The sequence below is a fragment of the Aphelocoma coerulescens genome, chromosome 2 (assembly GCF_041296385.1).
Source record: "Aphelocoma coerulescens isolate FSJ_1873_10779 chromosome 2, UR_Acoe_1.0, whole genome shotgun sequence".
Taxonomy (NCBI): Eukaryota; Metazoa; Chordata; class Aves; order Passeriformes; family Corvidae; genus Aphelocoma; species Aphelocoma coerulescens.
The window spans coordinates 83033710-83050936 of NC_091015.1; the positions used below are offsets into that span (position 1 = coordinate 83033710).

The 17227-nt window shown below is 43.4% G+C and overlaps 1 protein-coding gene across 1 annotated transcript in view; it reads right to left on the reverse strand.

Moving 5' to 3' along the window:
• The window catches only part of CDH6 (cadherin 6), a 98421-nt gene extending 82707 nt beyond the window's left edge, over positions 1-15714 (reverse strand). Inside the window, exon 1 of the mRNA XM_069008308.1 lies at positions 15649-15714. The gene's annotated coding sequence lies outside the window, so the exon portion shown is untranslated. The remainder of the gene's footprint in view (positions 1-15648) is intronic.
• Between the last annotated feature and the right edge of the window lie 1513 nt (positions 15715-17227).

Below are 17227 nucleotides of genomic sequence, written 5' to 3' on the forward strand. Positions count from 1 at the left end.
CAGTCACATGCTACTTGTCCTGAGCAGGACTCTGGGTAAAACACTCCTGTGACTACAAGAAGTGGTGTTATAATTTTAATCTTTTAATTGTGTTTGGGGCTTTTTTTTCCTGATAGAAGAAAATTATCCACTAGACAACCAAAATATCCTTTATAGTGTGAGATGGTTCCAGATCCTTTTCCCTCTTTGCTTGTGGCTTTTAAAGAGATCATTTCTGCAAGGAGCTAGGATTCAGCATCCTATTTTTGGCACAGTGTCCACGCTTCTGACTTTGCATGGGAAGGGTTAGAGCTGAGAAAGCAAAGCTGAGTATTTATATCACATAGGTATGTGAGCTGTGCTAGAGCCAAGCAGTACAGAAGACTTGCAGTGTATAGCTACACACCCCGTTCTGCACAGTGGACAACAACCAGAAGGCTGCCTCCATGAAAAGGTATTCCTTCCTTTTTGGCAACTTTTCAGACAGGCAGAAACAATGCACAGCCCAAATGCTCCAAAGCAGTCTCTGCTTTGCAGTCGCAGAGGCCTTTTCATTAGCTGGTAAAGGCAATGACAGTTCCTTAAAGTTACTAGAGTTAGACATGGATTTACTCCAAATTAAGCACTTGGCCGAGATTTTTTTCTTTTTTTTTTTTTAATGCATTAGCAGATGGCAAATATGCACTGAGCACAGAAAAACTACTGGTTTTTGAGGGCAATGGTTGCTTGCAATGCTAATTTGGGACTTTATGTTTATGCAAGCTAACCTGGAGGGACACATTTCAGAGCTGGGTTGAAGCAGCAGAAAGACTCAAACAGCAACGTGCAGAATACCAGTACCCCATTTAAAGCCAGGTGTGTGAGTGCAGGGTTGGGTGTCTGATTGTCCTGAAGAGATTCAGAAAATAAGGCAGGAGCAGATGACAAGAGATCACAACTTGTATATTTCCCTCATTCAGTCATGTCAAGACGAGATCATTTGCAAAACCTTCAAAACAGGAAGGTATTTAGCTTTATGTTTGGAACTGGGCTAGCTGACACTCCACTGCAAGCTGATATCCACACATTCTCCTGAAAAGGATGTCCACCTGAGAACATTTTAGAGCACTGTTGTGTGGTAGAAATCAACTAGTAATGAACATCCAAAAGCAGAGGTTGAGAGATGTTTACAAACCGGGTGCTGACAGATTGTTTTCATTTAGCAGTTCTTTTGACGGATGCTCCGTATCTGCAAACAGTGATGACACAGACAACCTTTCCCTCAAAACTCTGTTAACCTTGCTGCAGAAAGCAACCTGGGATAACCACAAAATAGCTATTGACCAAGGTGGAACTGACCGTGCAGTCACAGAATAGGAAAATCAAAGCCCAAAGAAGATGTCATTTTCCTGGCAACAGTCCTACCCACAAATACAGTGGAAGATGTGTTGCTCTCAGAGCAAAATTTATCCTGAGGACAGCTGAAGTCACACAGTATGGTCTCCTGTGACTCCCTGCAAATGTTTTGTACCTCACTTTTTATTTCTTACTTCTTTCTGTTATTTTCTTTAAAAGAGTTGTGATATCCTGTGTTATGCCTGATACCATGCTGTTCCTACACACAAGACATTCTTGTGTGTTATGGTCAGACCTGTTTTTTATTTCCATTTCTGATTCATTTAAGGGACCCAGGAAGCCATTTTTGTGAATGAAAAATCACACTGACCTCACCTGAAAATTCTGTGCGCAGAAGACTTAAAAACCATTCCAGTGGCTACAGAATGAATCATAATACAGCAGGTATTCAGATACCTTTTTAATAAGTGTGCTTTAATTGGACAAAAGTGTATCTGATGTAATTTAACTTACACATCTACTACAGGGTGGAACTCAACTAACCACTGTCTTCTAATATGAGTTCCAGTAAAGTTAGCCATATTTTGGTCAAATAATCCTGCAGCTAAGACTGATTTCGCTGAACATACTTGCCAGCTGGGACTCTATTAGGTTAGAGCACTGCTTCACACAATTAGGACCCATGGACAATAATGTCATACAAATAAACGTGTTTTTGTAGAATAGTTTTGATAACTAATTCACCACACAGATTAGGTATGAACCATCCACTTGCACTGTTGATTTCTGTGTCTCTGGCCACGGAAGTTCCATGATATTGCTCCTGCTCTCTGGCTACATGGCTGAGGATTTTTTAACAGGAGAAAAAGAAGAGAGAGCGAGGGGAGCTGACTGCTCTAAGTTCCTGGGCATGTCCACTATTGATAATTTATTCATGCATTTTCTTCTGCTTCCTTGGTCTGGCTTTTCAGCTCATATTTATCATTACAGCTCCTTGGAAGTCAATGGAATAATATTCGTTTGTCCTCTTTTGACTGAGAATATGACTGGATAAAATTTTAGTCAGAACTGAAGAATAAGCTAGACACCTTGAATGTTGTCAATACAGCATTGAAGGGGCTTATTCCTCACAGGTACTGCTCCCTGATTCAGCACAATCTTTTGAGCACTTGTTTAAATCCCAGTCAATAACGACCCACAAGCATAGGTTGAAGGCAAGCATCACCAGAAAATATTCTGATTGCAGTTCTTGGAGTCTTTGTAACAGCAGATTATTGAAATGTGAATGCAGCCCTAAAACTAAAACTCAGTTTAGCACATCCTGAAAAGCCAGGAAAATGAGAAATCTTTCTCTGAATGTCGTAATGCTAGCTTTTGCTTTGAAGAACCAGCAGCTTTCAGATTATGGCTCTAGTCTTTTAAAACTTAAAAGCCCTCAAGACCAAGACAAAACCCATGCTATTGATTAAAAGGAAAGCCATGGATGTGTTGAGAGTTGAAATAAAGCAATGAAAATCCTTAAATATCAACATTTCTTTAGAACCTTTTAGTGTCTTAGTGACTAGAGGATCGCAGGAAGACCAAACTAACGTCTCCCTTGTTGTGAGTCAGTGGAGCTCACAGCCCCTCTCTGGCAATATTTTCCCTTAGCTCTACACACTATGACTACCACATTCAGCCCTTAGTGAAATGAGTGTTAAATCCACTGACAAGTATCAGGAATGGAAATACACAAGGGAAAAAAAGCCACACAGATTTCTAGAGCAGCTGAACTTGGGGGGGATAGTCAAGGGGGGAATTAGGACAGCTTGAAAATAGGTAACAGAACAGGCCATTGTTATTACTGTCTGTTTGAACATTTAAACAAAAGCAATCAAAAATAGCCTTGCTAGAAGTAGAATAAATTCTACTCTGTTCCACTAAGCTGCATGTATTTGGCCTGATTTCTTACACAGGAGAGTGAGCAATGTTTGGCCAGCAGATTTACTGGTATCTACTCCCCACCCCTTTCCCACCTGGTAGCATGCTCCTTTCTGGGCTGCCTCAGTAAGAGCAAAAAGCAACAGCTCCTGCTCTGTTGTATCCCAGAACACAGCAGCAGAATCCCCCTGTGCTTCTCTCCTAGCAGAGGTGGCCTAGAAGCAACCTCATAAGCCGGACTGGGAGGCTTATAAAAGACTGGGACAGGGTTGCTACTTGCTGCACAAAGTAAATGTCAAACAGGAAAATTCCCCTCTGGGAAGGTATGTCAGGCGAGCCTTGGTCCTGTACATCTGGATTTTACTCCCCAAAGTAATGTTAGCTGGACAACATTCAGCTCCTGGTCTTGCAGATCTCAGCCTGACTGCCAACTGCAGATCACCCTCTGTCCCAGTGGACTTCAGGGATAGTGAAGAGCAACTGAGTCCAGCATGAGACAAAAGCCATCACTTTGCGGGATCAAGCCCATCACAGGATGCAAGAAGCAAGTTGTCCCTCTGACACATGTGAGGGGATGAGGTACCAACAGATCAGCACAACAAATTGGTGCCTGCAATATTCACATAAGCAATATTTCAGAGGCAGCAATAATAATAATAAAAATAATAAATAATGAAAATATAAACCTGGGTATGGTTTCCCTTAGATGCAAATCAAGATTTAAATATAAAAATGATAGGCTTCTGTTAATCCTTCTTAGGAAGTCATAAATTGTTAATCAGACCTTAAGGCAGTGTTGTTTAATACCAACTTTAATAAAATAGCTGCCTGAAGCAGAAAGACAGTTGGGATCCTGACTCTAAAACTTTGGTAACCTCATCCACTTTTTTGTAGCCTGAGGCTCTTACACTACCATTGATACTAACTCCTTTGAAATATGCTCATTTTTTAGGTTGCTAAATTATTAAACACCTTATTAGTTGAAAGATTAGATGGAAAAAAGTCATCTCTGTATGACGGAAAATGGATTGGAAGAGGAAGGAAAAGTTGAGGGAATATTTACATAAAAGATACAGCTCTGTTGTTGATATACAGAGGTAATCCATAATCCATAATTCATTTAAGAAATGAACCCATCAAATTACATAACTACGCATGACAAATTGCTACTGTTGAGCTATCCTACAATAAATTACAAGGAATCATTCTTGTCAAGAATGTATTTTGTTTAAGACTAAAAAAAGCAATGTCGCTACAAGGTTGTTTTCCCTCTTGTTCCATAGGATTTGTCTATCACACACAACGTCTCACACTTTCATCATATAATTTGATTGGGGTAGAAAAAGTTCCCTTGTATGGAGCAACCGCAAAGTCTCTCAAATTAAAACTGCTTTGAAAATTGTGAGAAAAGGGAAAAGGACAAAAAGGAAGAATGCTTCTTCCTCATTATTTCTTAATACTATTTGTCAGTCAGGTGAGCACATCTTTAGACTAAAAAATAAGAAACAGTTATTTCCTGAAGTGTGATGTCTTTTTAGTGTATGTCCAGAGCAGCTTGCTAGCATACTAATTGTTTCATTTAATATGCAATGCAGAGCATACTTACTACTTTGAAGTGCTTATTCATGATGTCATGGATATTAGTGTATATTTCTTAATTACACAACAGAACAATCTTCCCTCTTTCAACCTACACTTTCTGCTGCTCTGATTGGTTTCTCTAACTAGCCAGAATAATCATTTTGCCACACAGAAGCAGAAAAGGAAAAAAAAGTAAACAATTTTAAAAGCCATTTTAATTTAATAACAAATTGGGAGCTGTACTTTGTGTTAAATTAGCACTGCAAGCCTTATATCAATTCAAGGCAAGGTTCCCTGTTCGTTACTGCTTAATTAATCAGTCCTGTTTCCATCTAAATGAAAAGTTTTCTCTCTTCCCTATCATCTCTAATATCTCATTTCAGGCAGCTCATCAAGTTAATCTTGCTTACATTAGCAACTTATTTCTAATGGCTCAGTTCAATTATTTGGTTGGAGCACGGTGCTAATAACACCAAGGTTGTGGGTTCAGTCCCTGTACGGGCCATTCACTTAAGAGCTAGACTTGAAGATCCTTGTGGATTCCTTCCAACTCAGAATATTCTGTGATAATTTATCCTATCCAAGTTTACAGATGAATCCTGCTTGGTCTCTTTGCTTTGTTTTGGGCAGCTGGAAGTCAATTGTAAAACAGCAATTGCAGGAACAAGGTCATCCAGCCCTGTGATGAACCCACCATGTGAGGACAAGGACCTCCTTCAAACACACTGAAGTCTACTGAACTTTTGGCTTCCTGGTGTGCCTTGGCCTCCCTGAGGCAATTTGGCACCTAGAGACATGGTTCAGTGATGGACTTGACAATGCTGGGTTCACTTTTGGACTTGGTGGTCTTAGTGGTCTTTTCCAACCTAAAACATTTTATGACTCAAATATGCACAGGGCTGAGCAAAGAATTATTATCTTAAAAAACAACAGATGAGCATGAAACATTCCTATTACAGCTGGTGATGGGGTCCGAGGCTGTGACCCAGGAAGAGGTGACCGGTCTGGAGAGATGGTCCCGAAAGGAATCGCCTTCCCGAGGTCCGGTGTCTTCCCTCAGCTGCTGGCAGAGGGGCCCTTGCAGAGACTGTCAGCTCTTTAGTGATTGTCAGCTCGTGATTCCAGCTCAGCTCTGCAGGGCACCCCCAAGCCAAACCAGACCAGAGAGAGACGAGAGGTTCGTGTGGCTGGTTCCGCACAGAGGTAGCTTTATTGTGTGTCCCCTCTGGCAAAGGGGAGAGCCAGGGACGAGCTCTCTCAGTCGAGGGGCCCGAGGGAGCTTGCCTTTATAGGGATACAGGGGATCAGTAGGGGACCAATGGGTTACAGAGGGTCTGGGACAGACCAATGGGTTACAGAATGATCTGCATAGTGTCTCCCAAAGGATTGTGGGTCCACCTTTCCTCGTCATGACCCAAGAAGTAGTTGCCTTTTCAGGGAGTCCTGCTGGGAGATTGGAAAATCTCTTGTCTCAGCAGAGATCCCTCCAGGGCAAGGGCTGGGCGTACCCCACACATTCCCATGGAAGAAGAGAAATCTGCAAGGGAAGGAGAATATGGAAAGTTGGGTGGTACCTGAAAGCACGTCCTCACTACCCTTTATGCAACATATCCTGGAAATAAAGCTGTGATAACCATGAGTTCTGCACTACCATCACTAGTGTATATAAAAAAGTATCAAACATTCCACTGTGTCACCTTTGAAGGAAGTAAAGAATAGGACTTGAACACCATCTGGTTGAGCATGTCTTCCTTATGCTGACCCCACCATTCCCAGAGCTGCCATAATCTGGTACTTTTCTATCACCAGCAGCAAACCCCACTAACTCTGGGACTTAACAAAAGACCTCCGGTGTTTTGGATTGCACCAAGCTGGCCCCAGTGAAACACCTACTGAAGCTGCTGTCACTTGTATGCACTAGTCTCTGTGCTTGCCTTGCTCAATTCAGCTTCCAGAATAAGTTTTCTGGCTACTCCTAGTGCTGGGATGCCTGCCCACGTCAGGATGCCTGTTGTTAACACTGCAACCCCCCCAAGCACCACCATGGCTCCAGCAGCTCCCTCCGTAGGGACCCACAGCCTACGAGACGTAACAGATACTTGCTCGGGTCAGGGCTTGAAACTAAATCTGAGCCGGAGGTGTCTGCATCACATGAAGGCTGGTTTTAATGCCAGCTTGACAAATATAAATACTTTTGTGATAAACACAAAACACACAATATTAAATGACCAGTCCAAGATGATGAAACCTGTTCTTCCTGAATAATCCCACCATTTACTTTTGCTCATCCAGGACTCAGGATGTTATTGCAACAGGGAAGAAGGATGTGCAGAATATTTTACCCTTCTAGATTTGCAGCAATCAGCCTCTGACCTCACATTTACCAGCCTGGTTGAAATTACAACCTGCTGCTAAGGAAAACTCTGTCATACTTTAAAGTAACTCCGATATCGAGTAGCTTTGAGATATCCAAGATATCCAAAATGAATTACAGTGGATTAATGAGTAGCTGCTTCAGAAATCCTGCAAGAGACCCTAACATGTTACAATATGGTAATACACTTCATTTAATAGCAACATAAATTATGTGCTGAGAAAAGTGGGAGCCTGTTTTTGTGTTGTTTTGTTGCGTTTGGTTTTTTTTCCTAAGAGGAAGAGAAATCCTTCCTTCAAATCAGAGTGCACACTTCTGTTTCTGATGGGAAGCACTGCTCTGAAAATCACTGAATTTCAAAGATGCTTGAGATTAGATTGTCTGCAGAATTGTGCTGATGGCTGTAAATATTAATAAATATGATACACCGGGCCAGCTTTTTTCTTCAGATGCTTATGCCCTGCTTCCTCTTAAGTGCAGATGACCTGAAGACACAGGCACCAGGAGGAAGAATCTGAGCTAAGAACTGATTTTAGAGATACAATGCACAGTGACACTTGCACAAAGGAAGGATCTTCCCATTACATGCCAGCAGAAAGAGCCAGGAAGTGAAAATCTCAGTCCAGTCCTCTCTATCCCCTCTGCAACTGCTGATGGGAGCTGTCACTCAGCAGAGAATCCTTCTCCATGCTGTACAAATGATCCAAGGCTATATTGCTGAAGGGGCTTCAATGGGAAATGATGATTCTTCCTTACACAGGTTTTCCTTCCATCCCCATTTTGCATAGTCTATTATTTAGGGATATAAATTATACAAATATTTGGTGGTCATGTTGTGGTCACCGTGAAAATAATTGCAAAGTTGTAAGCACTTCATTACAAATCCTGACATCTTGATCCAGAATGGTACTTAAGTATTCAAACAGCCTTGTGGACTTCAGTGCAGTTTATTGGTACTTTTAAAAGACTGCTCTGGGACCAGGTATGATAAGATAAGTCAGAGAGAGAGAAGAACATGCTTTGTTTATGGCAGAAATAACTTGGTAATTATCAGCAGTGAGAAGGGAAATACCATAGCAGGGCATTCATATTATTTAGACTTAAATGGAGTTTAGATGAAATACAGGGTTTTATAAAACTGGTTGGCACAGCATGAATTGCTTAAAGGGATCTGGCTGGTGGACTTAAGAGTTGCTTCTGCATCTTTTTCCCTTTCAGCCCTGGCAGCTAAATTGAGCACCAATTTCACAAAAGAAATTTGCTCCCTGAAAGAGATTCTACCTCTATATATTCCTGCTCTGTGATCTGCCAGAGCACTCTTCACACTATGAAAGTGAGGAAATAGGTTCTCTTGAATTCTTGTAGAGCTTGATCAGTTTGTCAGGTCAGCTCCAAAAGCATTAGGTCATATTAGGTGGCACAGAGCTCAGGACCTGGTACTACTTCGATCTAAACTGGCCACATAAATTGTAAATTTACTGTGTCTTTTTTATGCATCTTTTTCTACTTCTCCCTCTATTTTATTTACACTAAGATCAATACCTGTGTCAGGGGTATTGGTGTACACCATGTCCTTATTCAAGTAACTTCCCTTTGACTCACCTTCATATCTATGTGCTAGGAACACTACTCCTTAGATGTTTACAAAGCAGGGGTGCTTTGAAATGAACTCATACAGGCATGGACGTGAACGAGAGATAGTGTGGTATGACCTCTGGCTGCCCCAAACCACAGGGAGCAGCATGCAGAATAGGCAGCCTTTTATGAGATTTTTTTTATCCCCTTCTCTCACACAGGCATAAGTAGGTGGGAATGTATGAGGCAGGGAATGGTAAAGAAATTCTGTGGCCAGTCCAACTCGGCCAATGCAGAGAGTAAGGGCACTGCCACCTTGCTTGGGGACAGCTCAGATTACTTTCTCCTGGGAATAAGACGTTCAGTCATGTTTCAGACAGCTCTGGAGCTACCCAGCCTCCCCCTTCCCCTCCACAGAAAACATGGCTGAACAAACAAGCAAAAAACATCCAGAAAATCCTTTGGGGAGAGAGTGTCAAAGCAGATGCAAGGAGTCCTTGAGAAAAATAATTGGCTTTCTTTTGGATGAAAAAAAAGGACCCAAATCTGACTTTTCCCCCCCATCCATTATTGGATCAGTTCCAACAACTAAAGAGAGCAGGAGGGAGGCAGGAGGGTTGACTGCAAGCTGTACCTGCTGTGAGATCCTGGTTCAGCATCCCTGCTGTGTTACGATCTCCTCCTGTGACCTTGGGCAAATCACTCACCTCTGTGGTGATTCAGTTCCCCTGCTGTAAAACATGGCCAATTATCCAGGCCAGCCTCACACTGGGGCTGTGTGGTGAAGACGTGGAATTGTGGAGTACTTGAACAGGTCTTGCATGAAGGCCTCATGTCGATGAACGATACCTTGTCCCTTACTTGAAGCGAGACTCCCAAATGTCCACTGAATATCTGTGGGTTCTTGGTTGGTTTGGTTTTGGTTTTTTTTGCAGACTACTACAAGCTATATCATTTTCTTTTTGTTCGTGAAGATACTTTTGTCAAATAATGATTGCCAGACTAATGACACCCTAAAGTTACAAACCACCAGGCACTCAAAGAGAATCAATTCAGTGAGGAAACAGATTTTACCTGAGTCCTTAGGGCAAAACTAAATGCAACCGTACTTTTAATTATTTTTGCTATGGTATTGGATCTAAGGGGATGAGGGAGGAGGACACATGGATATCTTTCTAAGTGACAGGGCTTTCCCTACAGTGAGACTGTCAGTACAAAGTCTGGCCCCAGTGCAACATAGTGTCAGCACCCCAGCTGGGACCCACAGGCACAAGTGGTTCTCTCACCACTCCATGGCCTCTCATACAAGTCTGGATCACCATGACCTTCAATGCTAAGTGGAGTTACCATCAGAGGCAAGTATTCTCTTTGAGTTTGGTGTTACCCTCACAACAAAGCAGAGCTACATGCTAATGATCCTGTTGATCAAGCAGGCTTTGTGCTTATAGAAGCTATTAGCTGCCAATTGTAATGAGGGAGCAGGAGGTTCTGCTTTCCACCAGACAGGCACGCACCTGCATTACCTGGGGAAACCTGACTAGTGTTTAATTTCCGAGCTGATTTTCAATTCCTGCTGACCCTTCTCCTAGGTCCTCCTGCTCTGGCTCTGCGATTAGATGCAGAAGGGGAAATGCTGGAAAGATACACTGCCTATTATCTCAGAGGCAGCTGTAAACATTACAGCAAGATAATGAAATTAGTTTAGCTGAAAGGAATTACGGTACCCAGATAGTACAGGACGAATCTCATTCATAAAGTGCTCTCTTCTGTGCATTGTGGTGTGTCACCAGGGAAGAGCTGGGGGGTTACGATGGGTATTTATGTTGCAAATCAAATCTAATAGTCACACTGGCTAGAATTAAGCATTTTCTGACTATATATAAATATATATGCATATCCTGACAAGGCAGGCTAATTAATCCATAAAATATTTGCCCACAATGCCAGAATAAAGCCATTATTGAACAGGTTACTTAAAACATAGCAAGGCTGGCAGTGTTCCTGAATGAGACCCGACGGAAATGTATATGCACTTTTGTCTATGAGCCTGGCACAGAGGAGGGTATGGAGAGTGTGTCTTGTGGCTGGGTGTGAGGAAAGATAATGCAGTATCACTGCATCTTGGATGTTTCAGCATGGTGCTATCAAGTGCTCTGGCACGATCACAGTTAAGCAATCACTTCTTTGCTTAAAGCTTCTTTTTGGAGGTCTACCATCCTAACTCAGGAAGGACACCATGCCAGATGAGCCTTTTCCATCCTGACTGGGCTTACAGGCTCCCCTCACCCTTCCCCATCAGCGTTGCTCCTCACTGCTGCTAAGAGGGTTGCAGCTGCAGAAGAAAACTATCCTTTATGGTTTGTTTTGAGAGAGAAAAATACTCAAGGAGCAGGCAGCTCCACAAGACTGGATGTACCAACCAGTAACATTAATTCATACCCCTCTATGAACACTCCTGAACTTCAGTTATCTTATTTTTCTTCTGGTAATGGTCTTTCTAACAAACAAACAAAAGCATAAACTCAAATATTTACAGTCCTTGTTTGGGCCTTTCAGTGCCAAATGCACAGGCAGGAAAATAAATAAAGTGGAAGACAGCGGTGGCAATCATCCCCACCTGGAACAAGGAGATGGTCATGTGTACAAAGAGGGATAAGCCTGCCTGAAATGGGGAGGGGAAGTAGGTGATGGGTGCTCAGGATTAGGACATACAGCAGTACCCTAGAGAAACTTAGGAACCTCAGCCTGGATGGATGCCAATAACAGCCAGTCATTGGGGAAGAACCAAAAAGCGACTCTTAGGCTGAGATTTACAGCATAGAAAGCCCAACTGGATGTGAAGTACTCACATTCAAACTTTAAAAATGCTTTTATACAGCCTTCCCCCACCTAATTCCACTGCGGCATCACTCACAGCATAACTCAGAGAGGATGACTTTTTCTGCTGATGTTTTGCATTAATTATGCATTCTCCAAAGGTGTTTTTTAAAACAGGGACTAATAATCTGCCCTGTACCTTTTGTTACACAATAAAAACAGCTAACAGCTGGATTTAATACTAAATGTTCAGTCTACATCTCATCTCTCCCCATTCCAAACGAAACAATGCAAGATGCCATACCTTTCTCCTCACTCAGCATAGTTTTTTCAGACCCCTTGGAAAGGTCTGCCATGACTAAGCATGCAGCATGAGCAAACCAGCTGCTACTGGATTTTTATCTCAAGCAGAACACATCTAAACTGGAGAATTGTGTTTATACTGCAAACTGAATCCTGCACAGAGTCAGCAGAAGAGATTTGCTCTGTGTGCTGCAGAACTCTTCGCTTCGTGCCCAGGATGGGGCACTCACTTTAAAGATTTATGCTGAAAAGATCCTGAATTTGGCCCCACCATGGCAGTCAGGATAACCAAAACTGAGTTTATCAGCCCTGTTTCTAAGAGCTATGAACCCAAGAAATTATACAGGAAAAAGAAAAAGGAAAAAATAAGTAAACCCCAAATGACGCAAAGCTTTTGAAGACATAGGAACAGTTACTGCAGCTATCTAAGTCTTCAAAGGGTTAATGAAGAAGTCTCCCTAACACCCAGCTTCCAAGGCAAAGCCCTTCCCGCACACTTATGATAATCAAAAGATACTGAAAACCAATTCTACTTCATTCTGGTATAATTGCAGCAGAGCCACTAGAGGAATTGCAACCATTATGTAAGATGAGGCACCATCACAGTGGGGCCTGCTGCTTCCAGTGCATTCTACCCACTCTTTTTTATAGATTTCAGCTACCTTTCATTTTAGTAATTAGCCACCATTTCCAAGGAGATCCATAAATAATTTCCTGCACATCTTGAGCCATCTAGTGCAAGATTGCACTAGAAAGGTAACATAATTTAAAAGTAGTCAGCAAAGGGCAGGTGACACACTGAAAAATTCAGTTAAGCATGAGACAGGGACCACCATTTCATTTAACAACAGATAAATGTTGCCTGACCACCACATAGCACACAGGCATCCACCAGAAAACCCAACGGTGGTTCCTTCCAAACCCCAAAATACTGCAGGATTCTATTAATAAGCAGCATATCAGCATGCTGAAAACTTCTTCAGTCAAAGAAAAGACAATGTAGCACACTTGAGGGGACAGTGGTCTGGAGGAAGGCTCCTGCCCAGAGAAACCCAGTGTGCCCTTGAGAAGAGGGTTGCTCGTTTAGTGAAAGATCTCAGCTGGTGAGAGTACAGGCATATTCATAACTTCTATCAAGTTCACATTACTTTTGAGATATTCTGCAGAAAGCAGGGGAAAAAAAATCCCACATTTTTTAACATGTGTATGTTTTGTTTTGAAGGAAGTCTCTCAACTAAATATTATTGAAACAGCAGATGGCAAAATGCAAACTTTATGAAAGGGAAGGCTGCCTTGAGCGGCAGGTTACTGTTTGCATGGAAGAGCTGTGCAAGGAAAGAAGGGAGGGAGGGAGGGAGGGAGGGAGGGAGAGAAGAGTCAGAAGTTAAGATGCACATTTCTAGCTGAACAACTTGGTTAGAAAATGATGACCATGTCTATAAATGTAATCTTTAGAGAGCTGGCATGGAGATATGCAAGAGCTGTGAACTGGTGTGAAAACTAAAATACCTAGAGGGACTAATAAGTCCCTACGGGGACCCCAGTTACTTAAATGGCTGCAAAGGATAATTGCAGAGAGCTACAACAGGACTGAATCAATGCCATTTTCCCTGGGAAATAAAAAAGGGAAAAAAAAGTATTGCTGCTCTGATTACGTTATTCTGAAAAGACTGGCTGCTTTCCTCTTCCCTCCCCCAGCTCAAAAGTCAACTGCAAACCACTAGAAATATGTCCAGAAAGATTATGGTGCAGCTGAAAGCCAGAAGCATATGAGATTATATATTTACTGGTGCTGTGTCAGATAACATCTGAGAGGAGAGGAAAAAGAGATTCAGCCTTGCAGTCTTTATTAGCATGTTTGGGCTCTTTAAAGGAGCTATCCAATTGTGTCATTGCTGCCAGGCCTTTAAAACTGTATATATCCATGATAAAGGAATCTACTTAATCGTGATCACAAGCCTCCGAGCCCTACCCGACTCTCCTGTGACATGCAAACTTATTGCCTTTAAACAGGAATTAGAAAAAAAGAAATGAATAAGGATGCACCATTACCCATAGCATTATATTGCTCAGGAACAGATGTTAATCAATTTTATGGAATGTTTTAAGTAACATGCAAGTACTTTTGCACAGAACTGTCTGCGTAACAGACATTTCAGCCCAGCAAATACAGGAGATAAGCCTTTATCTTGACTGGAAGAGCTATGTCTATTTTGATTAAAACCAAAGAGGTCTGCACGATCAAGCAATTTCATTCCCTTGGAATTATGTCATTTCCAGAATGCTACTACACACAGTCCTGTGACAAAAGGGAATGGAAATAACCTTGCTCTTGATTGTAATGTTCTCCTTGCACAAATGTTCATGTGTGTAGCTCATGAGGTACACACATAGGATGTACATTCCATCCTCACAGATTCCTGAACAGACAAGAACCATACTCTCTATTCCAGCTGTTCTAGAAGAAGAGTAAATTTGGAGAAAGGACTGACCTTACACTCTGTAAGTAACTTGTACTACTCAATCTCCCATGCAGTGCTAACAGAACTTTAAAATCCCACACCACACACAAGTAAAAGGAAAAAGGTGCCCTGTCTTCTTGATTTGTATAAAAGTAGTAGCTGTGCCATCGTGCTGGGAGTAATTTCGGTCGTTAAACTTCTCGAACCTTGAATGTCATCAGGAGTTACTTAGGTGACCATCCACTTGCACTTAAAAAGTACTGCATTTAACTCTCCGTAAAATATGGATTTTATTGCAGCAGTGACAGGACTCCTTTCCACAGCCACTGACCTCTACTGCTATTGCTTACCTCTTGACTCAACCTTTTGCATAAGAATACACAGATGTAGTATGCAAACTGTCTTCCTCGGTGTGCATCTAAGTAGGTGCTATATACATAGGAATACATAAATAGTTCAACCTAGCTGACACAGAAAGTATGTTACCAGCTCCTTAAAACATTTACTACACCACCAAATTCAGTGCTTGCTATCTGCAATTATCCAACTTCTTTCCTGTAAAAATGCCTGTACGCCCACCCTCTTATTTCCACCTCCTCCAGCACTCCCCAGCCCGTTCTTTTATCAAATAAAAGACTTCACATTTGTCAATTCCTGTAACGTCCCCAGATCTGCCCGCTCTGCCCCCTTCTTTTCACTGAGGGAGCGCCTCATTTCAACTGTGCTCTACATTCAGTTCTGCACTTTGCCTCAGATTTCGCTCATGATCCGAAGGGTTTGCCCTGTATTCATTTCACAGCAGCTAGGCAGTATCAAGAAACCGAGACAGACTTTTAAAATTATTATTTTCTAGCTATTCATCATTTTGTTGTTGTTATTACTTATTATTACTGTTATTCTCTTCCAAGCACACACGACCCTTCGCCCGCTCTCACCACCTCTCCTCGCCCGAAGTGTCTTGCTGGCTATGACAATCCCAGGAAAACGCCGCATCCCTTCGCCTGACTTACAGCGCCAGCAAACATGGTCCCACACGCCCCTGAGCATCGGGCAGGGCGCGGAGCCCCGGGGGGGTCACCCCGGCACGGCGGCGGGGGCAGAGCCCTCCGCAAGACAGCTGCCAACTTTGCAAAATAAGTGCTGTCCCCCCCGTCCGTCCGTCCGCCCCCCCTCCCCCTTAATTAGCATTCCCAATAAACACGGCAAAAAGAATGAGGGGAAAAAAAAAAAAAAGGCAGAAGGCAGCTGGCTGATGAGAGCTACAACTTGCCCCTCCAGAGGTGCAGAGCCGCATCTCCTTACCGGCACGCAGGGACGACGCGGCCGAGCCTCGCCCGGGTCGGCGGCGCGGCAGCGCAGCTCCCCGGCCCCTTCTCCCGCCGCTCAGCCTCCCCGCCTCGCACTAGGGCTCCCGCTCGGCCAGCAGCACTTTTTAACTCCGGCATGCAGGCAGCCCGAGCCGAGGGGACTCTCTATCTGATTGGTTTCCATTCACTGCTCCTGATTAATAAAAAAAAAAAAAAAGGAGGAGGGGAGGGAAAAAAAAAAAAAAAGCCAAACTCCTCCTCCCTCTCCGCTTGGCTCCCTGGCAGGCGCGCACACACACCCGCACATACGCGCACCCGCACCCTTGGCGCCGGCGCTGCGGCTGCCGGGGCCGCCGGAGCTGCCGCACTGGGGCCGGGGGGGCGCGGAGCGGGCGCGGAGCCGATTCCTCCGGGCGGGCAGGGATTTGCAACTGAATGCGGTGGGAGGGCAGAGGGGGAGGGCTGTGCCAGGGAGCCCCCCTTCCCCCCGAGAGAGCAGCTCCGTGCTTGAGGTGGAGAGGCGCCAGCTTCTTCCCAATCGTTTGGTAGCGATAGCTAAAGCGGAATAAAATCGGGGGAGGGGGGATAAAGAGGAGGCAGAAGCATGTTCCTCTGTTTGAATTGTGTGTTTGTGCTGTGCGGCTTCTCATCCTCCGAGCTGGTCTTAAGTCCTTCTCTCGACACCTGAGATGCCCCGCTGGTCTTTTCCCACACTTCCCAGGAAGTTCCTGGACTTGATGAATCAAGATATTTCGGTGAATTTTTAATGGAGATGGCACTTCGTGGGGGTGATCGCATGTGGCGGTTTCTATGTGAATGGAAAGCAGCGGAGGGGGATTTTCCAGGTGCCTGCCTTTGCTTGGTCCCTCTCTTCCCAGAGGGCTCCCCACTGAGGAGGTTCTCAGTAATCTTAATGCAGAACGGTCTGAAATCATAGCTTTTGCTGTGGGACTCGTGGAGCCTCTCTGCACACATGCATTTTGTACAACCTCTCCCCCCCACAAGCCCCTAAATACAGCCTGAAATAAGGCTTTAGGTTTTCTTAACCTAAATATTAAATCACAAGATGGAAATTGCCTGCCAGTTTATTATTTACCTGACAAGAGTCCACTCCAATTCAGCTGCACAGTGTCCCCTTAAGATTCATGGCAAATGTTGCAAGAAGTGAAGCTTTCTGCCGTTTGCCTCTCACATCTCCACAGTCTTATATTTGACCTTTATGATTTTTTTCACTGCTAGTAAATCTAAAGTCATCTTGTTTTTCTTTCTTCTTCTATTCCTTTTTCTTCCCTTGCTCCTACCCACAATTTCACAATTTTTGCATGCTCTATGTCTTAAGAATGGGTCTGTGCTGGCTCTAAGCCATCTTTGTGTCCTGTTTCTGAACTATGTCAAGGCTTTAGTATGATTTAAATACCCTGAGCACCAGGAATTCAGGTAGCAATCTTGCTGCTTGTGCTGTAATTTCTACAGTGCTGCAGCACCATCTCCACAGCATAGCTGAAACTGGTGCTGGGCTTGTTCCAAAATGTGGACAATGTAAAATTTTCTTAAGGAAGGTTGTTCTTTAAAGT